Source organism: Anabrus simplex, chromosome 1 (assembly GCF_040414725.1).
Source record: "Anabrus simplex isolate iqAnaSimp1 chromosome 1, ASM4041472v1, whole genome shotgun sequence".
In the NCBI taxonomy this organism is placed as follows: Eukaryota; Metazoa; Arthropoda; class Insecta; order Orthoptera; family Tettigoniidae; genus Anabrus; species Anabrus simplex.
Window position 1 is genome coordinate 1,452,302,342 of NC_090265.1, and position 23,830 is coordinate 1,452,326,171.

Below are 23,830 nucleotides of genomic sequence, written 5' to 3' on the forward strand. Positions count from 1 at the left end.
CTTTTTGGCACGCAATGTGGTGGTTAGAAATTGTATTCCGAGTGATTCGGCCGTGCGGTTACGGACGCGCCGTTGTGAGCAAGCATTCGGGAGATAGTGGGTTCGAGACCCACTCTCGACAGCTCTGAAGATGGTTTTCTGTGATTTCCCAACTTCAGACCAGGCAAATGCTGGTGCTGTATATTAATTAAGGCCATGGCCGCTTCCTTCCCACTCCTAGCCCTTTCCTATACCATCGTCAACGTAAGACCTGCCTGTGTCAATGCGACGTAAAGCCAATTGTAAACAAAAATAGGAAATAACTACAAAAAAGTTAACCATATACCACCACCTCTCCTAACCTGCTGCCCAGTATTCTGATGGTGAATTTATTTTCCATTAACTGTACTCAAACCGGCTAACCATAGTGTCAGACAATATACACCTGCCGGAATAATGAACATGGCCACAAGTTGGGCTTACATATTCGGTATACGGACTTATCAATGTCTGGTGGTTAAAAGATCAATTATACGAACGTGGAATGAAATGTGTCATCACGCGAGGTATATACTGTAGTTGATAATATAAGAATATTTTAATAATTATGAAGACTACTGTGAACTCAACAGTTTACACGTGTTTTGTGCAGTTTATCAAATCCTTGGTCCTCAGCCATCACAAAGGTTCCCAGAATTTTGGAGAATTTCTCCCCAGGAAAATTCTGGGACAAATTATGCAGTCCTAAGGACAAGTATTGCCCAAACACACTCCTATAATATAACAGTTTGATATAGAATGAAGATAAATATCCGGCTCTTGTAAATAAAAATGGGTACAACAGTAAGATACTGAAAACTGATTATGTCCTGTACCATTAAATTTCAATGGAAAATGTCCTTTTCGCTATTTATGTAACGTATTAGGCCATCACTCACAATTTTGTGGAGAGAAGTCTTGGGCAGCTCGCGTGTTAAAGCTCTTATTAGCCCATCTCATTATAGTTTAACGCTGATGAGAACGTTCCGTAAGGAACTCATTATGTGGTCGTGAAAGGAAAAGGCTACATGATAACTTTCATTACCGGTAAATTATCAACACATGCTCCATACGTAATTTCTTGTGTTCGGAGATACTTACCTCATAATTATGGTAATCAATATGATATCTGTACCTCCTTTACTAATACGAAAACTCATTAACAATAATTGTTTTGGTACGAGAAGCTTACGTGATTACATTCACAGCTCTATACAGGCTTTTAATGTAATTATATGGCACGATACTCACCAATGGGAATGTCTTCGAAAATAGCCTGCAGTAAAAAATGACTATTCCTCTGTACCGCATTGGTTGTGATAAAATCAATGTTTCGATCTAACCCATTAATTGCGTTATTTCTTGTGACTAAAGTACGTAATTTTAACATCAGGTATTTCATTGTAAATACGATTAGACCACTATACTACAGGAACTTCATAATGTTGAACTTGGAATCGGTGTTGTACCCACACGTACAGTATATCAGTCAACCAATTGAAACAAAATATACGAAGATCACTATGATGAAAATGGTGATGATGCTGCTGCTGCTGATGATGATAATAGTAATACATATAAGAGTAATTAGTTTATCAAAAACTAAGTTCCCAATAGGGGAAAAATAATTCAATTTCACCGAATCAGAACATAGCAGTGGTGTCTCAACGAGGCACATGTCATCACCTCCTCGGAGAGATGTGACGTTCTAACTCATAAGACCACTCTCACCCTGAAGCGAAAAGAATTAGTTTCACAATGTTTAAACACTGAAGTGCTTGAATATATTACATTTGTATGCTTATTATTATTATTATTATTATTATTATTATTATTATTTTGCTATTTGCTTTACGTCCCACCGACACTGATGACGACGATGGGACAGGGCTGGCCTGGGAATGGGATGGAAGCGGCTGTGGCCTTAATTAAGGTACATCCCCAGCATTTGCTGGTGTGAAAATGTGAAACCACGGAAAACCATCTTCAGAGCTGCCGATAGTGGGGTTCGAACCTACTATCTCCCGGATGGGAGCTCACAGCTGCTCGCCCCTAACCGCACGGCCAACTCGCCCGGTACATAAATAAATTTATTTCTCTGCAGGCTAGTATATTTGAAGTTGAAAAGATATGATGTAAAGTAATGATATGGAAATTAGCATTTCAAAGACTACGGTGATGCCAGTAAGGAACAAACATATGATGCCTGAATGTCAGGTCAGGAATACAATACTGAAATATAAAGATAATTTTATGTTGCATGTGCATTCTCCCACAATGGTAGTATCGTATGTGAAATTAAATGGAGCCACAGCGGAGCTAATACGTTGAGTTCCTAGATGTAAACAACAGTATTCTGTAAGTTAGAAGTCAGCTTCCGCACGAAGCTACCTTTGGAATAAACTTTTTTCAGACCGACTTTGTTGTATTAGATTAAAACTATTTATTCATGTTATAAGTAACAGACATGGAAGTAGCGAGAATGAAAGCTGGTCCTAACATCTGGAAACAATAGAAGGAACACGGATTGAGGAAATAAAGGAAATGTTAGGGATGAACTCGATGGATGAAGCGATAAGCCTAAAATAGATTCGGCGGAGGAGGATAGTAGTAGCGGAAAATTGAAACCTCTGAAAAGGGCTTTTGCGCAAGATGACAGCTATACATTGGTCTTATGGAACCAATTTTAGGCAGCTGGGCCAGGGCTGCTGCGCAATTTGGCCGGTATTCATTGGCCGTATGCGGATAACTAGACCTGGGGATAATGCGCAATATGGTTACTAAACTGACATAGTACACGATCATGTCAAACTGCGATGTCCTCAGGATTCTACAACTTCTAACCTAGGACCTCTAGCTGAGCTAACTCGACCTGTTATACGATCATGCCATATTTATATCCAGGATCCTACAACTTGTATCCTGACGTTTTCGGTTGATTTAACGTTATTTAATTTCATTTATTACTATTTATTTTATTATTGTATTGAAGTATCCTATAATTGCTGGGATATCTAATGTATAACGCAATGCTTAGGGTCCAGCAGCCAATGTGGTTGCTACATTGCACCACCTGGGGGTCACGTGTAGAGCAATTTAAACTTATACCAACGGACGAGTAGCAACGACAACCCCCACCGGGCAAAATTTATAGATTGCCCGTTTGGCAAATGGCTCCCGTAATTAAGGCACCACGAAGAAATTCGAAAAGGAATGATCCTCAAATTCCTGAAGATAATACTTTGTAAGATACAAGTAATCTGAACAACATTTTGGCCAAAAGAATGATTGAAGTGCACCTAGAGTACATGACATCAAAAGTAGTACTTACAAATTGAATGACGGACTACCGTAGGGATCGGTATTAGCTCTAATGTTCTTGAAAGTATACATAGCAGATTTTTCTCCCACTAATGCTACGAAGTTTATATATATGCTGATGACCTTGCCTTGACAGTCCAGTCTGATGATTTTGTTGTAGCTGAAACTGTACTCACTGACGATCTCTCCAGAATCGAAAAATTCTTAAAAATTTGGCGAATAAAACCAAACTTAGCCAAAACGGAGGTCAGTTGCTTTCATATGAGCAATAGGATAGCCAACTATATTCCTCAGGTTCAATTCAATGATCATATACTGAAGTTCAATGCACACCCGAAATATTTAGATGTCTTATTGGATTGTTACTTGACTTACAGTGAACATCTACGTAAAACATCTGCGAAGCAATAACATACCAGCAACAGCAATAACAATTACAAACCAGCAATAACATCCTGCACGAACTATTGGGAACAGGATGGGGTCCAACTTCATCTACCGTTCGAACTACAGCACTTGCGTTAGTGTACCCTGTAGCTGAATACTATAGTCCAATATGGCTTAACAGTGTCCATACAAAGATTATAGGCACCGAGATAAATGAAACAATGAGGATCGTATCAAGAACCACCCACTTTATACCTCTGGAATGATTACCAGTTCTTTCAATCATCTCACCTCCACATCTCCGAAGACAATTGTTTGCTATTGGCTTTACGTCGCACCGACACAGATAGGTCTTATGGCAACGATGGGACAGGAAAGGGCTAGGACTGGGAAGGAAGCGGCCGTGGCCTTAATTAAGGTACAGCCCCAGCATTTGCCTGGTATGAAAAGGGGAAACCACGGGAAACCATCTTCAGAGCTGCCGACAGTGGGGTTCGAACCCACTATCTCCCGAATACTGGATACTGGCCGTACTTAAGTGATTGCAGCTATCGAGATCGGTTCTCCGAAGAAAAAAGGCATTGAAGAAAGAAAGGCTTTAATGTTGCAACTATCCTCTCCTACATCAAGACTCCTCATATGAAGATCTTAGGCTGAAATCTAGGAACCCTTATTGGCTACTAGGCAAGAGACTGGTTCAAGATCAATTTAATGCAAATCCAGCTTAGCGCGACAGGGGGAAGCTTCTAACCCAGACAGATTAGGTATAGTTTTGGATCCAGTTTGGAAAACTCCTATTTTTAACTTACCAAGGAAAGTCTAACGTCACCTAACAGAATAAGAACCCAAGATGGCAGATGTAAGTTCTGGAAACACAAATGGAAGGTCGTCAAAGACCCTTACTGTAACTGTTCAGATGTTCCTCAGACCATCCATCATTAATGGAATAATGAAGGATATCCACGAAGTCCCCGGTGAAGCTATGAATTTGTTAAGAAAACTGGCTATTCAGGTTTAATTTTACTGCAGTCATTTATCAGTCCCAATTTGTAAATATCTAAATTTACTACTAATTGCACATATTGATACTATCGTAACAATGTATTATTTTGCATTACGAAATAAATAAATTGCCTATATTTGTTATTTTAATTTATCCCGTGTAACGTTTTCTGAATAGGGAAGCGTAGTTTTAGCTTCCGACAGGTTTGGGGAATTTAACTCTCATACTTGGGGACTGGGTGTTTGTACATTCACCGACGTTCCTGCAACTCATTCACTATACTCAACACTATCCGCAACAACAATAAAACACAGTTTCTTATGCAGACAGATGCTGCCCACTTTTGTAATCCAAACCAAATCCTATGACTGATGTCATGTCAGTTTGCTGATACTTGGGAGGGGGTGGGGGGTGAAGCATAGTCAGAGCGTTGAATTCTTAAGTCGCATTGAGCTTCTATATCCACTAACAATAATCATAATAATATTAATATAAAACAAACCAACATGACTCAGCCGGTTGTGAAGTGTTTATACCTGTCAAATATCGTCGGCGTTCAGCTGATTAGCTTGCATATATTAGGGTGACGCTTGTTTAGCTCATGCGTTGTAGATTCTGAGGTGAAGTGTGGTCGACAACTCGGTTTCCTCAACTGCATTTCTTCGATTTCTGGACCAGGGACATATCTTTTCGTATCAGAAGGCTTCTTATTTATGCCCACAAGGCTGTGTGAAACCTCTTCCAACACTCTGACTGGGAGAAAAATCCCTCCATCAACTAGCCTGGAATCGAAACCTAGACACCAAGGTCTAAAGACCAGAGTGCTGACCATTCAGCCGCAAAGTCAGCATGATAGGTAATTAATATAATAAAACATGCTAAAGAAAGTCATTTTGGGGATTATTCGTGACAGGAATTCGGATCTATTTACTGTTGTGCAGTCCCAAGAGCTACTACAGAATATTTTAGTGTAACATAAGTGAGGACGAATGCTCGGAAGAGAAGTCACGTGTTAATTGTATAACAAGTCATACATCCCGCATTTGTCGTGTGCCAGCTCCCTACATTTACTCCCGTAAGACCAAAATATAGCGACATCTTGTGCATTAATCACTTAGACCAGTATTAATTCATATAAACTCCCCTTATATCACATCAAAAATAGACGTGATAATTGCAAATTTATGTAATAAATTTCGGCATGTTATACACTATCGTAACTTGAAACAGTGTTTACCAAACGGACTAAAATACCGTACGCTGTATTTTAATTTTACCAATCGCTTGGTCGAGACCCTACATCGATCTCAAATTGTTTACAGACGATTTCAAGAAAGGCTACTATTAAGGGTCTATAATACATTATGAATGCCAGTAATTGGCCAGAGTGCAGATAGATACATACTATAATTTTAGTGGCATTAACTTTCAAGTCATCAGTCTTAGGATAACATCAGTGATGAGGTGTGTAAGGGTGCACAAGAGAAAGGGCGGTAAAAGATAAAAGAAATAAATTACTCTCTAAGCTTCAGGCACGTCAATAGAAGTAGAACAGTACATAATTTGATCAAGAGTGGTCATGATACCGTGCATGGTTCACCGAGGAAGAGAGGAATCTATAATAATTCAGGATCACTCGCGATTATATTCAGAGGCGGAAAACATTTAAGAATAATTAAGAATGAACTTCAGTCACATAGTGGTTCCAAGAAAAATAAAAAATAAAGAAAGGGAATGACGAAGACTGAGGGGAAGAGAAGAAAATTGAAGGCACATGCAAACATTAAGGAATACCGGAACGAGAAATTATTTCTAACTAGTATGTGCCCGTGGATTCATCCACGATTGATAATTCAGCCGTTAGGTGTTTTTGAACAATTTATTTAAAATACAGAAGTAAAAATTATTAACACACATTATTTTTACACAAATTGCTTGCAACACATTATTTTATTTTTAATAATATCGTTAATTTCAATGCTTAAGGTAACGAGTTGCGGATGGTACAAATATTATTAAAACCATATACAAGACTATATAAAAGTAAATTATTTTTCCTTATAGAGCTTCCGGATAAAATATATAAGTGTTCTTTCATTTGGAGCTAAGATGTACAGTGTGTTTGCCTTTCCATCTCTTGATCAACCCATGTACAGTTGACAATGAGAGAAGCACAGTTCCCGAAGATGGATTCCTACAACTTTAAGCGATTGTACTTGTACCTTGTTGATGCACATACTGAAACTGAAACAAATGTGGAACTGCAGACGTCTGAATTTTAGAGCTAAAACCGCTGGCGACTAAGCTCTGTTGTCGGGAAACATGTGTGTTCGAGTACCTCGTCGGTCATCCTCGAAATGGTTTTCTGAATTCTTCTATGTTCAGCTACCCTTCACCATGGAATTTATCCTGGTAAGGTAGGGAGGTGGATTCAGCTTTCTTTCCTCCCTACTTGCATCCTATTTAATGGAAATCCCTTATGCCAGCCGTTGACTTGTAAGATCTTCTTTCTGCCGTACGTTTCTCTTCTTAATTCATTATTTAACCTCCTGTTACACTTTCCTTCTTCTGTATTTACAGTTCTCCATTTTTTGCGTTCCTCCATTTTGTTTATCTTTTCTCATGTTATCCACGTTTTGGCTGCCATTTTCTCTCCTTGACTGAAAGCGTATTCTTAGCCGCTTCTTTCATCCCATTTTTTTAAGCTTCTCATTTCATTTCTACATATTATACTCCATTTTCTAGCGTATTAGGTTCACGATATTGATATTCTAGCTCTTTGCACATCTTTTTTCAGTACCTCAGTATCAATTAATTCTCCGTTATTTCCTTTCGAGGCTATTTTCAATTTAATTAAAACCTCGGCTACAATTAATAATGGTCAGAATAAATGTCTGCTCCTAGGTAACTTTTAGTATTCTTTAGGCATTTTCTGTACCGTTTTTGTATCATCATGTAATCAGTTTGGTATTTCCTATCATCTAATCGAGATATCCAAGTATACCTTCTCGTTTTGTGGATGTCAGAAAATCTGAAGTGTATATTACGGGGTTTCGACTTGGGTGAAACGGTCTCTATAACGAGATGCTACATTGATTTTTCACTAAAACTTGTTTATGAAGATATTGTTGGAATTGAAGAGGACTGATTGGGGCAAATATTCATTTATAGGGTGAGGAGTGAAGGATTGGAATAAATTATGAAGGGAAATGTTTGATAAAGTTTCTAATACGTTGAAAATATTTAAGAAAAAGCTACGTAAACAATTATAATTATCTGAGGTAAACAAGAGATATGGAACCTACCACCTGGGCAACCGCCCTAAATGGAGATCATTGATTGATTGATTGATTGATTGATTGATTGATTGCAACCATCATACAATTTTCATTGCAGAATTCAATCAACATTTGTCCTCTCATTACTCTCTCCCAATTCGGATTAACCATCTGATCATTCACTAACAGCCGCATTCCAGACACTCATTGCAACAATACATGCATTCTTTTCCTCTTTCGACGAGTTGAAGTATCTTCTCATAACACTCTTCTACCTTCTTATCACAATGATTACAGGTCGGCATATAAACTTGAATGATCACTAAGTCTTTCCTTTCCTATTTCAGTCTTATCATCATAGGCCTAATCCAGCTATTAATGTTTTCAACCGTCATAACTTTGTTCTTCAATCGTTTTCCAATCAATATTCCAACTCCATACATTCCATTTTTATCTTCACTCAAATAGTACATTGAAAAGTCACCCCTTTCTAGTTCTCAACACCCAACCTATCTCACTTCACACATTCCAAGTACATCCAAATTATATCATTTTCTCTTCATCTTATATTTAGCGTTTTCTAAATTCTCTTCCTACAAAAGGGTTAGAACATTCCACATTCCTATTCGCAATAACTCTTCCTTCTTCTCCTTCCTTCCATACTTTAAGAAACTCGTTATATACCCCTCCGGAGATCCGAATGAGGGGAATCATTAACTCCGGAATCTTTTACAAAGAGGTCCACCTCACGAACGACTTCCCGTTGCTTTCTACTCTCCTCCACATCCTGTCGGGTCGCTAATCCAGTTTCCACTGAGTTGCTCAGGTTCACAGGGAAATTAAGGGAAGAGACGATAAGAGAACTCTCTTGGTGAATGCTTATATTCACATTTCACCCCCATTTGTTAGCCAGAGTCACAAGGTTCAAGTAGTGACTACCCCCGGTCATCACCTGGTCCCAATACAGCAAAAACAACAATAATAATAAAAATGACCTATGGTCTCAGCTACCGTTTTTCCACCCTTCCAAAATCCGACTTCCACTGCCGGGTTGAAACCGACGTCTTGAGATCCGGAGGTGAGCACTCTACCACTGGTCCTCAGAGGAATGAACGTTGTTGCCTGCCAGCTGCTACTGAAATAAAATAAACTATAAAGAGCTACAATTCCACGAATAATAAAAGTGCCAGTCGCGCAAAATCACTCAGGATTTCTGGCGAGAATTGCAGAATAATGGGCTAGGACAAGGAAAACATCCCCGGAGTTTACCAGGTATGAAAATTGGAAACCACGAAAAATGATCTTCACTGGTGCCTGTTGTGGGGTTTGAACCCATTTTCTCCCAAATGTATTGTAATGGCTACACCGGCAGAACTGTGAGTCCACTAACTCAGTCCGCTAAAAATGAAGGTATCGAGTAGAATAAGGGCCATTAGAGGTGGAAAGGTGACTCAGGTGTCACAAATGAATTATCATTGGGGTTCAAAAGGAACAATATTCAACTGAGGAATTGGTTTGTGTTAGAGCTTGGTATTAGCAATACCAGATCGTCTGTGATTACGTTGTTACCACGCACGACTTACAAACAGTGAGTTCCTGGTGAAAGTTCTAGCATAGATATTACTCAACTCTTCAGTGTATGCCGGACCACGGCATCAGATCATTGTAACATTACTGTTATGTTTTTGGTTTGGTTATTCCGTCAGATAAAAGATTATGAAGACTGTTCTTCCCTGGAGTGAGGGTAAAAGGGAGCCATCCCAACAGAGTACAATGTTCTGCTTATGTAAAGTAAGTCCAGTGCAAATCTTAGTTAAGGAAACGTAATTTTTGAGTTCAGTTAACGCTCCTTTATCTTTAAAACAGTGCCACGGTAATATCTTGCTAAGTTTGTTTTATCTCTACGGAGACGCTCCGGGTGAAATTTTATTTCACGATTACATTGTGAGAGAGTAATTTTCGTCGAGTAATTCGAAGAGAAATTACTCGCTTATTGAATTTATGATGCTGCATATTAGTGCTTTCAAGACGTAGTTCATATTTAATTCTCCGTTTGGCAATTTGCTTCGTGAATTTCATTTTATTCGTAAAGCAAAAGGCTAAAGTATTAAGCTAAATGTCGTACGTTCTCCTCCCACAACACAACCTACAACCACAAATCTACATACAATATCAAAATATATTACTCGAGAAATAGTCATTCCAAGATGGGAAGATTGCCAGTGATATTTTCCAGATTTAGCGGATGGATACTTGTAAAGAAGGAATAGGATAATTTTATTTTGCTTAGAAAAGAGAATATCGTAGCACTATACAGAACAATTAATGAAATAGAGTAAGCATTCACAGCCTTTTGGTTACGGAACAAAAATTTCCATGCTATAGAACCAAGGTTTCGCCTTCTATAGGCGGGAAGGAGCACTTCCACATTGCTCAATTAGTAATACGTCAGGGGGTAAAACTATAATTAAATAGTAATAAACGATTTTTATTCATACTAGATGATGTACCCGTGCTTCGCTACGGGATTCTCAGAAAGACTGACTTGGTGGTTTTCCTAACTGAATTCAACATAGGTCATTACAAAAACGTCGGTAGGAATGTAGCGATTGAAAGCAATGTTATGATATAAAATACTCGATCAAATGAAAAACCGCACACTTTCTCACTTTCAACGAACAGTACTACGGTGCCGATCTAAGAGTCCAAAGTTCCAGAGCTGGAATAACCAGGTCGCAGACTGCCGTGAACACTCTTCTGTCATTATTCCGTTAAATATGCACACTACTCATTCCAATCAGTGGCTCAGAGTAGGGATTGTATAGCTCGAATACTATGATGAACCAGTGTGTTACGTACCAGATATATCAGAAAATGTATGAACCAGAGGAATGGCATGCTAAAGAAGAGAGTTATCTTACACCCCAGCTACTTCCCACCAATATACAGGCAGGCTGTTACAGTCGGTACGACCAAGCGATTGCATCCGGGAGATAGTGGATTCGAACCCCACTGCTGGCAACCCTGAAGATGGTATTCTGGAGATGGTGGGTTCGAGCCCCACTGTCGGCAGCCCTGACGATGGTTCTCCGTGGTTTCCCATTTTCACACCAGGCAAATGCCCGGACTGTACATTAATTAAAGCCACGGCCGCTTCCTTCCACTTCCTGGAACTTTCCTATCCCATCGTCGCATAAGACATATCTGTGTCGGTGCGACGTTAAGCAAAAAAAAAAAAAAAAAAAAAGGGATGGTATTCCGTCGTTTCCCATTTTCACACCAGTCACACCAAGCTGTACCTTAAAGCCAAGGCCGCTTCCTTCACACCACTATTCATTTCCTATCCCGTCGACGCCATAAGACCTACCTGTGTCGGTGCGACTTCAAGCAAATTTAAAAAAAAAAAATCGGTACGCTGCAGTAATCCTATATATCGGGGATGAGAGGAAAGAGAAGACAAAAAGCACATCACAACAAACAATGGTCAATGTAGTGTTATTGTTGATAAAGTTTATGAGCTTTCTATATTGCAGGCCTTCACATTAGTTTTCTTTCGACTCTGTGATATTAGAGAGTCTTACAAAATTATTTATATCGTAGACTGTAGTTCCTTATTCTCAGACTTTACATACCGATTTTCACTAAATTCTGTTTACCCATTTTCTCGTGACTCGGCGCTGATATGGACTTAGTAACAAAAATTCAAATTCATGAATATCTCCGATTATATGCGGTACGGTAACAATGTATAAGACATAAGTGATCGGAAATTTCATAACTTCTTACATAACTACTACTAACTTACGACATAACTAAAGTTAGGTTAGTTATGTAGTATTTATCGATACGACCACTAATAACATAAATAACTTACTTGAGAATTACATTTCAGGCCTTCCCCTAAACTACCATTTCACTCAGCGTGAATAAAATAATGTATAACCGAGCTTCTAGTGGTTCATCATCCGACATTACATACCGATTTTCATTAAATTCTCTTCAGCCGTTTTCTATTGATGCGTGTACAATCTTACAGACAGACAGACAGACAGACAGACAGACAGACAGACAGACAGACAGACAGACAGACAGACAGACAGACAGACAGACAGACAGACAGACAGACAGACAGACAGACAGACAGACAGACAGACAGACAGACAGACATTTCGGAAAAGTAAAAAATGCATTTCTTTTTTACTGTGGACATGACAGATACAAAACTCTTATTTTATATATATAGATATATAGATGTGCACTAGTAATGAAAGACGTCAATCTCTTCAGAATAACAGCAAACTACCCATTCATTAAGCTCTTAGTCACTTTAGTAGACACAGAATTCGTTCAAGATATCATCTGCTTTGTACCAGAGTGAATGTCCAAATTAAATTCAGACCAAGCATGGTGGGTGTTCTAACCTCTCGTCAAAATAAAAAATAAGATATTCTCTATCAAATTACTTACAGTAGATAACAATGAGAGTAAGGAATGTATGTCACAAATGAATAACCATTTATACAACAGCTGAATTCAGGAGGTATATCCCTGGAGACTCCACATTCATTAACTTATATAGTGTTAAAAATATGGCTGAGAACGACAGGGTTACAACTTTAGAAAAGCATTTTTGAGATTTTACCATCAATGTATAGCATACTATACAACCTCCGAAAACGTTATAAAACAAACTGTAATGTATTTATGACAAGAATCACTTCTAACGGTTTTCAACGTTCTGACAGTCGCTTTGCTCAATTCGAAATGGTTACGTTTTGAACTGTAACTCTTTTCCGTATTACGATCAAACTTTGTTGGAGGACAAAACTGCTGCATTCTGAGTTGCAAATGTTTCTGACTCAACAATTTAAAATGCTTGTATTCTAGGTTTTATGTTCTCTTCTCACTATTATTACAAAGCTGGCGTCAGTTTGTCACAATTGTTGTAAATGAGGGGGAACTAATCTGGATTATTGCAAATAGGTGGGTGTATCTCACAGTCTGTAAGAATGGTGCACTAACTACACATGCTTGTGTCATACTTGAAAGACATAACGTGTGTAGTGATCTAAATATGGAAAGCAGAGCCATGCATTTAGTTAATGTAGTATTAAAATCAATTAATCAGAAGAAAGAAAGAATTGAGTCACTGGAAGTAAATGAATCAATCTCACAAAATTCAGACAAAGAAAGCGCACGCATAATAGCTTCTCTGAATATTTTGATGGTAAGGAATAGATATACGCATTGTAGGATGGGTGTTTGGCAGTTTCCTCATAAAGTGAAAAGTGAACATGTAATTTTTAATACCGGGCGAGTTGGCCGTGTGGTTAGGGGCGCGCAGCTGTTAGCTTGCATCCGGGAGATAGTGGATTCGAATCCCACTGTCGACAGCCTTCAAAATGTGTTTTCTTGATTTCCCATTTTCACACCAGACAAATGTTGGGTCTGTACCTTAATTAAGGCCACGGCCGCTTCCTTCCCATCCCTACGCCTTTCCTGCCCATCGTCGCCACAAGACCTATCTGTGCCGGTGCGACGTAAGGCAACTAGCTAGCTAGCGAATCATTCTCCTCATCTCTCCACCCAAATTTTCAGTGCGTTTTAATCGGTACTCCAATCAATCAATCAATCAATCAATCAATCAATCAATCAATCAATCAATCAATCAATCAATCAATCAATCAATCAATCAATCAATCAATCAATCAATCAATCAATCAATCAATCAATGTTGATCTGCATTTAGGGCAGTCGCCCAGGTGGCAGATACCCTATCTGCTTTTTTCTTAGCCTTTTCTTAAATGACTGCAAAGAAATTGGACATTTATTGAACTTCTCCCTTGGTAAGTTATTCCAATCCCTAACTCCCCTTCCTATAAAATAATATTTGCCCCAGTTTGTCTTCCTGAATTCGGTGGCTGGACTGTCGCTAGTGTCCCACTGAGGTCTGAACGAGGAGTTGTGGTGGTGGTGTCGGGCTGTGCACTGAGTAGCTGCATTGGGGACGGCGTACCGTACGGGAAAGAAAACTGTGCACTGTCTTAGAGTGGATTTACTTTCTAGAATAGGATATATAACTCGCCAGATATAGTTCATAGTAAGATATACAACTGTAGGTTCCGGGTTCGATTCCCGACCAGGTCAGGGATTACTACTTGTATCTGAGGGCTGGTTCGAGATCCACTCAGCCTACATAATTACAGTTAAGGAGCCATCTGACCGTCAGAAGTCAGCCCCGGTCTTGGAAGCCAAGAATAACGACCGAGAGTATTCGTCGTTCTGACCACATGGCGCTTTATAATGTGCAGGCCTTCGGGATGAGCAGCAATCGCTTGGTAGGCCATGGCCCTCCGGGGCTGTTGCGCCATGGGGTTTGGTTTGGTTTTTTATACAACTCTAATGGAACCTAAGCACAGGTATGCGAAAATCAATAGTACTTCATCTAAACACTTAGCCTTTTATTTAAACATTTACAACAAAAAGTTAAGAGTGTACAAGCATATTGTTACGTGCAGTCCTGTCAAAGACCCTTTCGGTACTTCTTGGAAGGGGCTAGTGAGTGAGACTACCGGGGAGCTCCCAGCCGACCTGGAAGGGTCGTGTATTGTTCTCGTCAGCCGGCTTACCTGGGAGTTTCCTGGAGATTCGACGAGAATGTTCCACCTCTTGGCACATTCTGGTTCACATCACCCAAGCTGTATAAAGGGAGGCTAATCGCAGACAGGCAGTCACAGTCAGTGTTGGATTCCATGGTGGAGTCAGTGTGAGACTCAGTGTGTTGGGGTTCGGTGGCTCGGCTGAGGGCGACAGAAATGTTGGTTGTCGCTACTGTGCCACCGAGCTCTGAACGAGGAGTTGTGGTTGCGGTGTCGGAGTGTGCAATGAGTAGCTCATTGGAGATGGCGTAGGGACAGAAGACTTTATCACTGCCTTAGAGTACTGTGTGTGTGTACTTTTGTAGATTGAGAACCACCGTGAATCAGCGATTGAAGCAGTTATCCTGAATGTGAGTGTAATCGGACCTGTGTTAATATTCTCTATGGGGCCGATGACCTTCGATGTTAGGCCCCTGTACACAACAAGCATCATCATCATCATCATCATCATCATCATCATCATCATCATCATCATCATCAATATTCTCTGTTGTGAATCGTCCTGCTGCTGATGTTTAGTTGTTCACTGCATGTGACTGTGAATTATTGGACTATCGGCGGGCAGAGTAAAAGAGGTGGTAGTAAGTTATACAATTTCTAATCACTAGATTAGGTGCTGCTGGCCCCGTGGTGTAGGGGTAGCGTGCCTGCTTCTTGCCCGGGGTCCCCAGTTTCAATTCCCGAAAAGGTCAGGGATTTTTAACTGGATCTGAGCGCTGGTTCGAAGTCCACTCAGCCTACGTGATTAGAATTGAGGAGCTATCTGACGGTGAGATTGCGGCCCCGGTCTAGAAAGCCAAGAATAACGGCCGAGAGAATTCGTCGTGCTGACCACACGACCCCTCGTAATCTGCAGGCCTTCGGGCTGAGCAGCGGTCGCTTGTTTGGCCATGACCCTTCATTGCTGTAGTGCCATGGGAGAGGTAGTTAGATCGCATGCTAAAAGCTCGGATTCAATTTCAAACCTGTCCACAGTGTTCGTACAGAATGAGGGCATATGGCACAGTTAATGGTGATTCGTCCGTGGGATGCCGACGCTAATATTTGAGCAGACCCCTGGTCTTATTTGAAAGGAGCCGAGAGGTGTCGAAAGCAGATTTCACCTTTCTCCTACTTAATCAACATCATCATCATCAGACATTCAGACGCGCATGTCACTCATGCAGATTACGAGTGGTCGTGTGGTGTATTGTGGAATGTATTTACTGCATAGCTTTATGCCGGGATTGTCCGAGGACATGTTTGGCTCGCCTAGGGCAGGTTTTTCTATTTAACGCCCATAATACACCTCCCCAAATACCAGGTTTCCTTTCACCTGAGATGATCATCTTCTAAAACACAATGACTTACTCATTACCTGTACCACAGTACCATGAATTTGCGGCCACTCTGCTGCGGAATTAAATATTAAGTATCCCTACCTCGATAATGAGGAGAAAATAGAAAATAATTCGGATGATCCTCTTAAATTATAGGGCCGATGACCTGGAGAGCTGACTCACTAGTCCCTTCCAAGAAGTACCGAAAGGGACTACAACAGGGCTGCAGGTAACGATATGCTTACCTTTTGTTGTCAATTTCTAAATAAAATCTAAGTGGTTAGATGTTGTACTATTGTCCCGTAACGTAGATCAAACTCAGAACACTACGATAAGGGCAGTAAAAGGGGTCAACTAGCTGGTACACAAATAAGCTAGTTGAAAAGTAGAAACAGGAAGCGTAACCAGAGTCACCAAATCATCCCCCCCCCCAAAAAAAAACATACGAAAAATAAAAGAAAAGAAATTTTGATAAATAAGTTTGGCCTCAACATACCAGAATTATTATTATTATTATTATTATTATTATTATTATTATTATTATTATTATTATTATTATTATTATTATTATTAGCGTATGGCAAGGAAATTATATACATAATATACAATATATACACAATAACAAAAAACATTGATTCACTTCAGGCATTAGTGTTATCTCTTATATCTGAATGTCCAGCTTATCAATCCACTGTAGTGCTTCCACTGTTGGAGTTAGGAAGTCTTCCAAACTACCTGGATATGCCCGTAGTTGACACTCGCTTACAATGTGGGGAATAGTCTGGCGAGGGGCTCCACAGTCACATTCTGGAGATGGTACAAAGTTCCACTTGTAGAGAGAATCCCTGCACCTTCCATGACCTGTCCTGATCCTGTTCAGTCTGGAGCAAGTTGCACGTGGCAGTTGGGATCCATTTACAATATTTTCCCCTCTGAAGATGTTATGCAGGAGCACGTCGGGAGAGTTATTCCAGCGACTTTTCCACTCCTCCAAAGCATTGAAGTTGGTGGGCGTCTTCAGAGCAGCATCACAAAGGGGAGGATGTCGTGACTTCAGTCCTTTGAGACTAAGAGCTGGTATGGCATTTAGAACAGGTAGCAGAGGATTCTTTCAGATCTTGTTGTACTCTCGAACAAGAGCTCTGGATCTTCGTAAGTCAGGTGGCATTATTCCTGACAACAGAGGGAGCCAGTGAACTGGAGTTGATCTGATGGTGCCAGATATAAGACGCATGCTGGTATTCAATTGTGGGTCAATATACTTTGTATACGGACTATTAATCCACACTGGAGCACAGTAGTCAGCAGCAGAGAACCAGTGCTAAGGCTGAAGAGCGTAGGATGTTTGCAGTAGATCCCCAAGTAGTACCAGTTAGCTTCTGAATAATATTGTTTCGGGTTTTCAGTTTCTTCGACAAGTTCAAAAGATGTTGTCTGAATGATAAAGTCCGGTCCAAGGTAACACCGAGATATTTTGGATACCTATTGTGATTAAGTACTCGATTGGAGAAGGTAATAATTAGTTTTAAGTTAGCGAGCCGGTTGCTCAAATGGAAGCAAGAAACCTCCGTTTTGGCTGTACTGGGTCTGAGTCTCCATTTCCTGAAATATTCTACCAATGTGGATAAGTCCTGAGTCAAAATGTCTTCAGTTTTCTCAAAGATCTTGTGTTGTGTGGCCAGGGTCAAGTCATCAGCATAGCAGAACTTTCTGGATATTGTTTCTGGAAGATCAGAGATGTACAGATTAAACAGTAGTGGCGATAAAACTGATCCTTGGGGCAAACCATTATGCAGTTTTCTCACTGAGCTTTTCTTTTCACCTAAACAGACCTGGAATTTCCTGTCGCTGATCATGTTGTTGATAAGCTGTGCAATCGTTCTGCAGGGTATAGCTCTGAGTAATTTATAAATCAATCCTTCCCTCCAAACGGTATCAAAGGCAGCAGTGAGGTCCACAAAGACAGCAGATGTTTTAAGCTTTTGCTGGTATCCGGCCTCAATGTAAGATGTTAATGAAAGTACTTGATCACAGCAGTTTCGGTTAGGTCTGAAGCCTGCCTGATCCACAGGAATGAGTTCTAAAATGGTTGATCCAATTCTGTTGTAGATAAGCCTTTCAAAGAGTTTGTAGCAATAGCTAAGGATGGCTATTGGTCTGTAACTTTCAGGTCTGTTTTCAGGTTTTCCAGGCTTCAATATGGAAATAATTTTAGCCTTCTTGAAGTCAGGTGGGATTTGTCCAGTCTGAAGAATGTCTGTGTAGAACTGTGCCATCCATCTCTTTGCATTGTCTCCCATATGTATGAGGAATTTTTGGATGAATTCCATCGAATCCAGGTGACTTACCAGGTTTTAGTTCTTTGAGGGCCTCTTGAACATCAAGGGCTGTAAAGGGACGTGAATAGCTAGAAATGCGAGGTACTGATGATTTCAGAGAACGAAGCTGGCATCTAACATACTTTGTATGCTTCTTATCAGCTGGAGCTCGAGAAGTTGTTACAATATGGGAAGCTATTTGGTCAGGTGTCACCTGAGGTTGACCCTTCACTACTGGCGCACCTTCTCCTAGCCTTATAAGAAGGCCCCAGGCCTTTCTGCTAGAATGAGTAAAATCTAAGCTTTCGACAGTTTCAACCCACTTTTGTCTTCGACGATCATCCAAGCTAGCCAGAAGTTTGTTAGCAGTTTCCGCATCTCTGTTTTGTTGGAAATTCTTAAATAATTCCTCATTCTGGGCATTCCAGCCAGGAGCATATTGTTTCCGATAACCTCTGGGCATAATTTCTTAGCAGTAGGTATAACTGCGCTAACAAAACGTTGATAACTTTGGTCTTTGGTGATTTGGGGGGATCCAACGAATGCATTTACCTAGTTCTACAGAGAATGCAGACCAATCAGCTTTCTGGAAATTCCATCGGGGACGTGGCGTTGAACGTATAATTGGAATTGTGACACCAAATTCGAGTATTACTGGTCTATGTGGCTATGAGGAAAATCTCCCATCACTTTGCGTATAGTGTGCGAGGGAATTCCATTTATATTGGAGCTGACGAAGCATAAATCTGGATTTGAATCTCTACCCCATGCAGCTGATCGAAAAGTTCCTCGATCTTTAGCATCAAATACTAGATGGAGGTTATTACGTTCGCACCAGTCCATTAATTTAAGTCCACCAGAATAATTGATAGTTTGAAACTAGTATCGATTCACAATGTACTTATTTAAACAACCCTTCTGAACCACAGAGTTCTCACCAAGGGATTAAATAATAGAACTGGAGCATGAAGAAATCACAACACATAACACCCGGGGGAAAAGAGGAAAATAACTGGATATAAAAATAAAAATTGCCCCAGCGCGATCACAAGGGCTCAAAGGGCAAGGAAAATCAAACAGAATTAAATATTATCACTTTAAGACGGAAGGAGCAGGCAAATAAACCAACAGTATCCACAACCGGGGAAAAGAGGTCCGCACAATTCTTAACAATCCCCAAAACAAAAACGTTGTCATAGCAACACACTAACGCCATATATCAAGCATGGCGAACGGAAACCACGGACCGAAACCCGTGCAAACAAGGGACAAGAAAAATAAGAAACCCAGGAACCGAGAAAGACAAGCAAAAATGTAAAACAAGATCGAGAAAGAAAATAAATTACCGTCCACTTGGTCAGAACTCAAATGGTTTAGAGCTGACTTACTTGGGGTGTTTGATACGGTAGCAATTCTGTTAGACCTTACAAGGTGTTCCAAAGAGATTTCACATAAGGATAAGGTACTCAAACTTCACCCCAATACATCTCAATTTTCCTTCACTAACAACACCAAAAGTTACAGTACGAAAAGATGATAATAATAATAAAACATTTTTTAAGGTGCCTCGAGATCTTGCTTTCTCAGAAATTTAGAGTTCTCAATCGTCACCAAACAACACTTAAATTGTCCGAAGTTGAAGAGAATAATATTCTTAAAAATGCCGAAAATCTTCACAGAATAGCAATGACACCAACACGCCATTTTCTTAAAAGTTTTTGGTTAGAACTCAAATGGTTTAGAGCTGACTTACTTGGGGTGTTTGATACGGTAGGCCGAGGCCGAGCGAACAAATACATAAGCATACAACCTAGAGAAGATCCCGCGTTGGTAGAAATAATAAACGCATAATGAGGGTCAAGGGAGCAACCCTCTTTCTCCTTTCTTCAAGTTACGTCCATTGGGAATGCCACAAACTTCTCACAGATGAGACACGCTGAAAACCAGTCCATCTTGAACCACACTCCAGACAATAATGCACTCGCGCCTACAGCCAGAATCAACAAGCAAGCGTTCGTTACGTAGTGAGCTCTTATTGGCTAGTGGGCGGAGCATCGAAGTACGAAGATTCCGTGTAGATGTCGTCCTATACAGCACACATTAGTTCATCGCCCAGACTAGAGCGCTAGCTCGGAGTAGTAGTGAACAATAAAACTAGGAGTAGTTAGGAAAGGCGGCGAAATGAATACAATGAAAATTAAGGTTGTAATATACCAATTTCCACGAGGTTTACCCCAGGTCCAAAAACGTTAGGAGGGAGAAGACGAATGAATGTGACACCTCGGTGTCACTATTGATTTTCGTATACCTGTACTTAGGTTCAATTACAGTTGAATAATAAACCAAACCAAACCAAACCCCATGGTGAAACGGCCCCGAAGGGCCATGGCCTACCAAGCGACCGTTGATCAGCCCGAAGGCCTGCAGAGTATAAGGTGCCGTGTGGTCAGCACGACGAATTCTCTCGACCGTTATTCTTGGCTTCCAAGACCTTGCTATTAGGCCCCTTTAACCAAAAAAAAAACGAAACCAAAACTTAAATTCTAAGTGTTCTTACGTCAAGTTTTTGGTAGCCCGACAACAAATCGTGTGCAGAAAAGTGCGATAAGGGCCAGAATGCGATGTGATAACCTTGAGACAGAATATTTATTCATAACATGTTTTAGTATACAGTATTACCTTACAAGCTAGCCATCAGCAAAATATACGAATATTCCGAAAGCCCAGGGTTTAACCTCGAGCATTTTAATGTTGGTGAAAATTCTGCAGTGGTGGTCAATCAGACGTATGATACCGTTGAGGAGTCTTCAAGTTTGAGAATGTGCGCACTCCAGTCTACAAGACTGGCATTAGGCCTAGCTGCTAGGATGCTTCAAGTTACAGCTGTCGATTGTTAGACCACGATCTACTCAGTTCCAAAATAATAAATTAGTTCATTCACTCTGATGCTATCCACGACAGTTTGTAGACTATATATGTCACGCTTGATTCACTTTTATGAAAAAACATTCAAAATACACTGCAAACAGATAATCTTCCTTCTAAAAGTTTAATGTCAAGATAATAAGTAATTTTATAGACGATTTAAAGGATTATTTTGGTTTACATACGCTGCAGAAACATGTTGTAAGAGTTAAAGCATTGTGAATTCTTGAGGCTCGCATGGTAACTTCAGAATATCCCTCGAAGAATTGCGAGCGGATATGACGCTATAAAAGTTAACAACTCCTAGTCTTGCCTTAATCCCCACTCTAAGACGCGGGATTAAGAATTAAAGAGGACTTTACAACATCCTCTCTCGAAAGATAATAACATATTTTACTTCTGAGAGAGAGGCCGTACTCCACTGTTATTTGCATGAAATTTAGCCCTGAACTCGGTTCTTAATATCTCTCTACTCAGTTCCACTTAAAAAATGAGGACTATTGGAAATTGGAATCAAAACATCAAGAGATTTATTACTGAAGAATTTTATAACAAAATTCGCCCAGATTAAATATTATTGGATTTCAACAGCAGCAATTGAATCTTCCCCTTCGGGCTTCCAACATTATAGCACAGATTGGCCATCATAGGGCCCGTAGCTGAGACTGATATTTCATCAGCTTACTTACAGTTGGCTCAATTATACTTTCTTATATGAATTTGTCTGGATAACACTTACTCGATTCCATTCCCGGTGATTGTAGATTCATGAAATCTGATATGTTATACATTTTTACTCCTTTCACTTCTCTTTCCTTTGTTGATGCCTCAATGTCTGTGTGATTAAAGTTGAGATGTTAAGACGATATGTCAGATTAAAACCTGCAAAAATCTTCTCGAATAATTAATTTACTGTCGTTCATAAGAAACTAGTCACAGACAAGTCGATATTGACTGTAAACTGGCTTAGTGAATACACAACTTGAAAGGCACATGAAGAGCATTATAAACGCCGTGTACAATTGAAAGAGGAAGGAGACGTGTTTCACCTCCTAAGAAACATCAGGGTGGTCTGAAAACTAAAATGAACGAGTCCAGTCGTTACTTAATATGAAGGGCATGAGAGAGCCCCGAGGGAACATTACAGTTTGACATGAATTGATTTTATATCAATAGTGATGCGTGGTATTGTGCTTCACTATGGCTGTGCTTGAAAGGGAAGCAGTTGGGCCTGTATGGAAAATTCCATGTTGTTATCCAGCTACAGTTAAACGGAAGGCATCTTGCTGGATTCATGAAATTCGTATTTTTAACACATTTCTAAACTCAATTACATTACCTGCAATTGACTGCACCAATTTCTGAAATAAATCGAAAATTCGCAGTAGAGAAGGGAATCGAACCAAAGCCGATAGGAAGGAATGCTTTACAACATCCTTTCTCGAAATATAATAACATATTTTACTTCTGAACGAGACCGTATTCCACTGTTATTTGCAAGGAATTTAGCTCTGTCCTCGTCTCTTAATACCCCTCTACTAAGTTCGACTTAAATACCTAGGAGTATTGGAAATTGGAAATCAAAATTCGGATTTTAACACACTTTTAAACTCAATTCCTCTACCTGCAATTTACTGCATCAATTTCTGAAACGAATCAAAAATACGCAGTAGACCAGAGAATCATACCAAAGCCGATAGTTTTTGGTTTCATGCACAGCAGTTTTAATTCCCACCGCTTTAGTGTTGTCGGAAGTAATATCTGAAAGTCCTCGAAATCATATAAATCAATAGATAGAGAACTATAACCGATCTGTACTCACCAACGGTGAGCCAATACATAAATTCTACTTCGTACCAGAGAATCTCAGGTCTCCCTTCATACACACAGGTTTACGTACAGCTATGTTGTAACATTTGTTACGTTATAGCCGTTCCAAGGTGAATATACCATGGGGATGTTGGGTGGATCGAATGCGTAATTTCTGGCACCGCAGTTTTAATTCTAATCGCTTTGGAGTGTCCAGAGGGAAAATTTGTAAGTCCTCAAAATCAGATGCATCAGTAGATCTATAAATTATTGTTCCAACATGATGGTAAATAATTCCAGGCACTCTACAATATCCACAGTCAAATTCAATGAAAGCCTTCATGCGCAAATTACCTCATGTGATTTAAAATACATTCTTAAATTTTGAATTCCATTACATTCCGATGTCAACATGAGAAAGACTTTCCGTTTATTTGGGGTTATATTGGGGTGTTAGAACGCTCATTTAAAATGTGAAAATCACAAACAAGGAAAGCACCTCCTTAATCCTCCATTTGAAACTAGCTCTGTCGCTCTGTTTGATTAATTCCGCGCCTCTGATAGTCAAATCATTAAAAACTTAGTCTAATTCTCGTTGCTTGGTATTCCTCTGATTTTCTTACTCTCCATATTAAAGTTCGTTGTTCTCCTAAGTAGCCTATCCTCCTGCACTCGCCTAACATGACTTTTCCACCGAAGATGGTTTATGTGTACACGTTCATTCTTGCAATTCAGTCCTAACATAGCATTTATCTCTTCATTTAGGCCGACGATCTCGATGTTAGAATCCTTA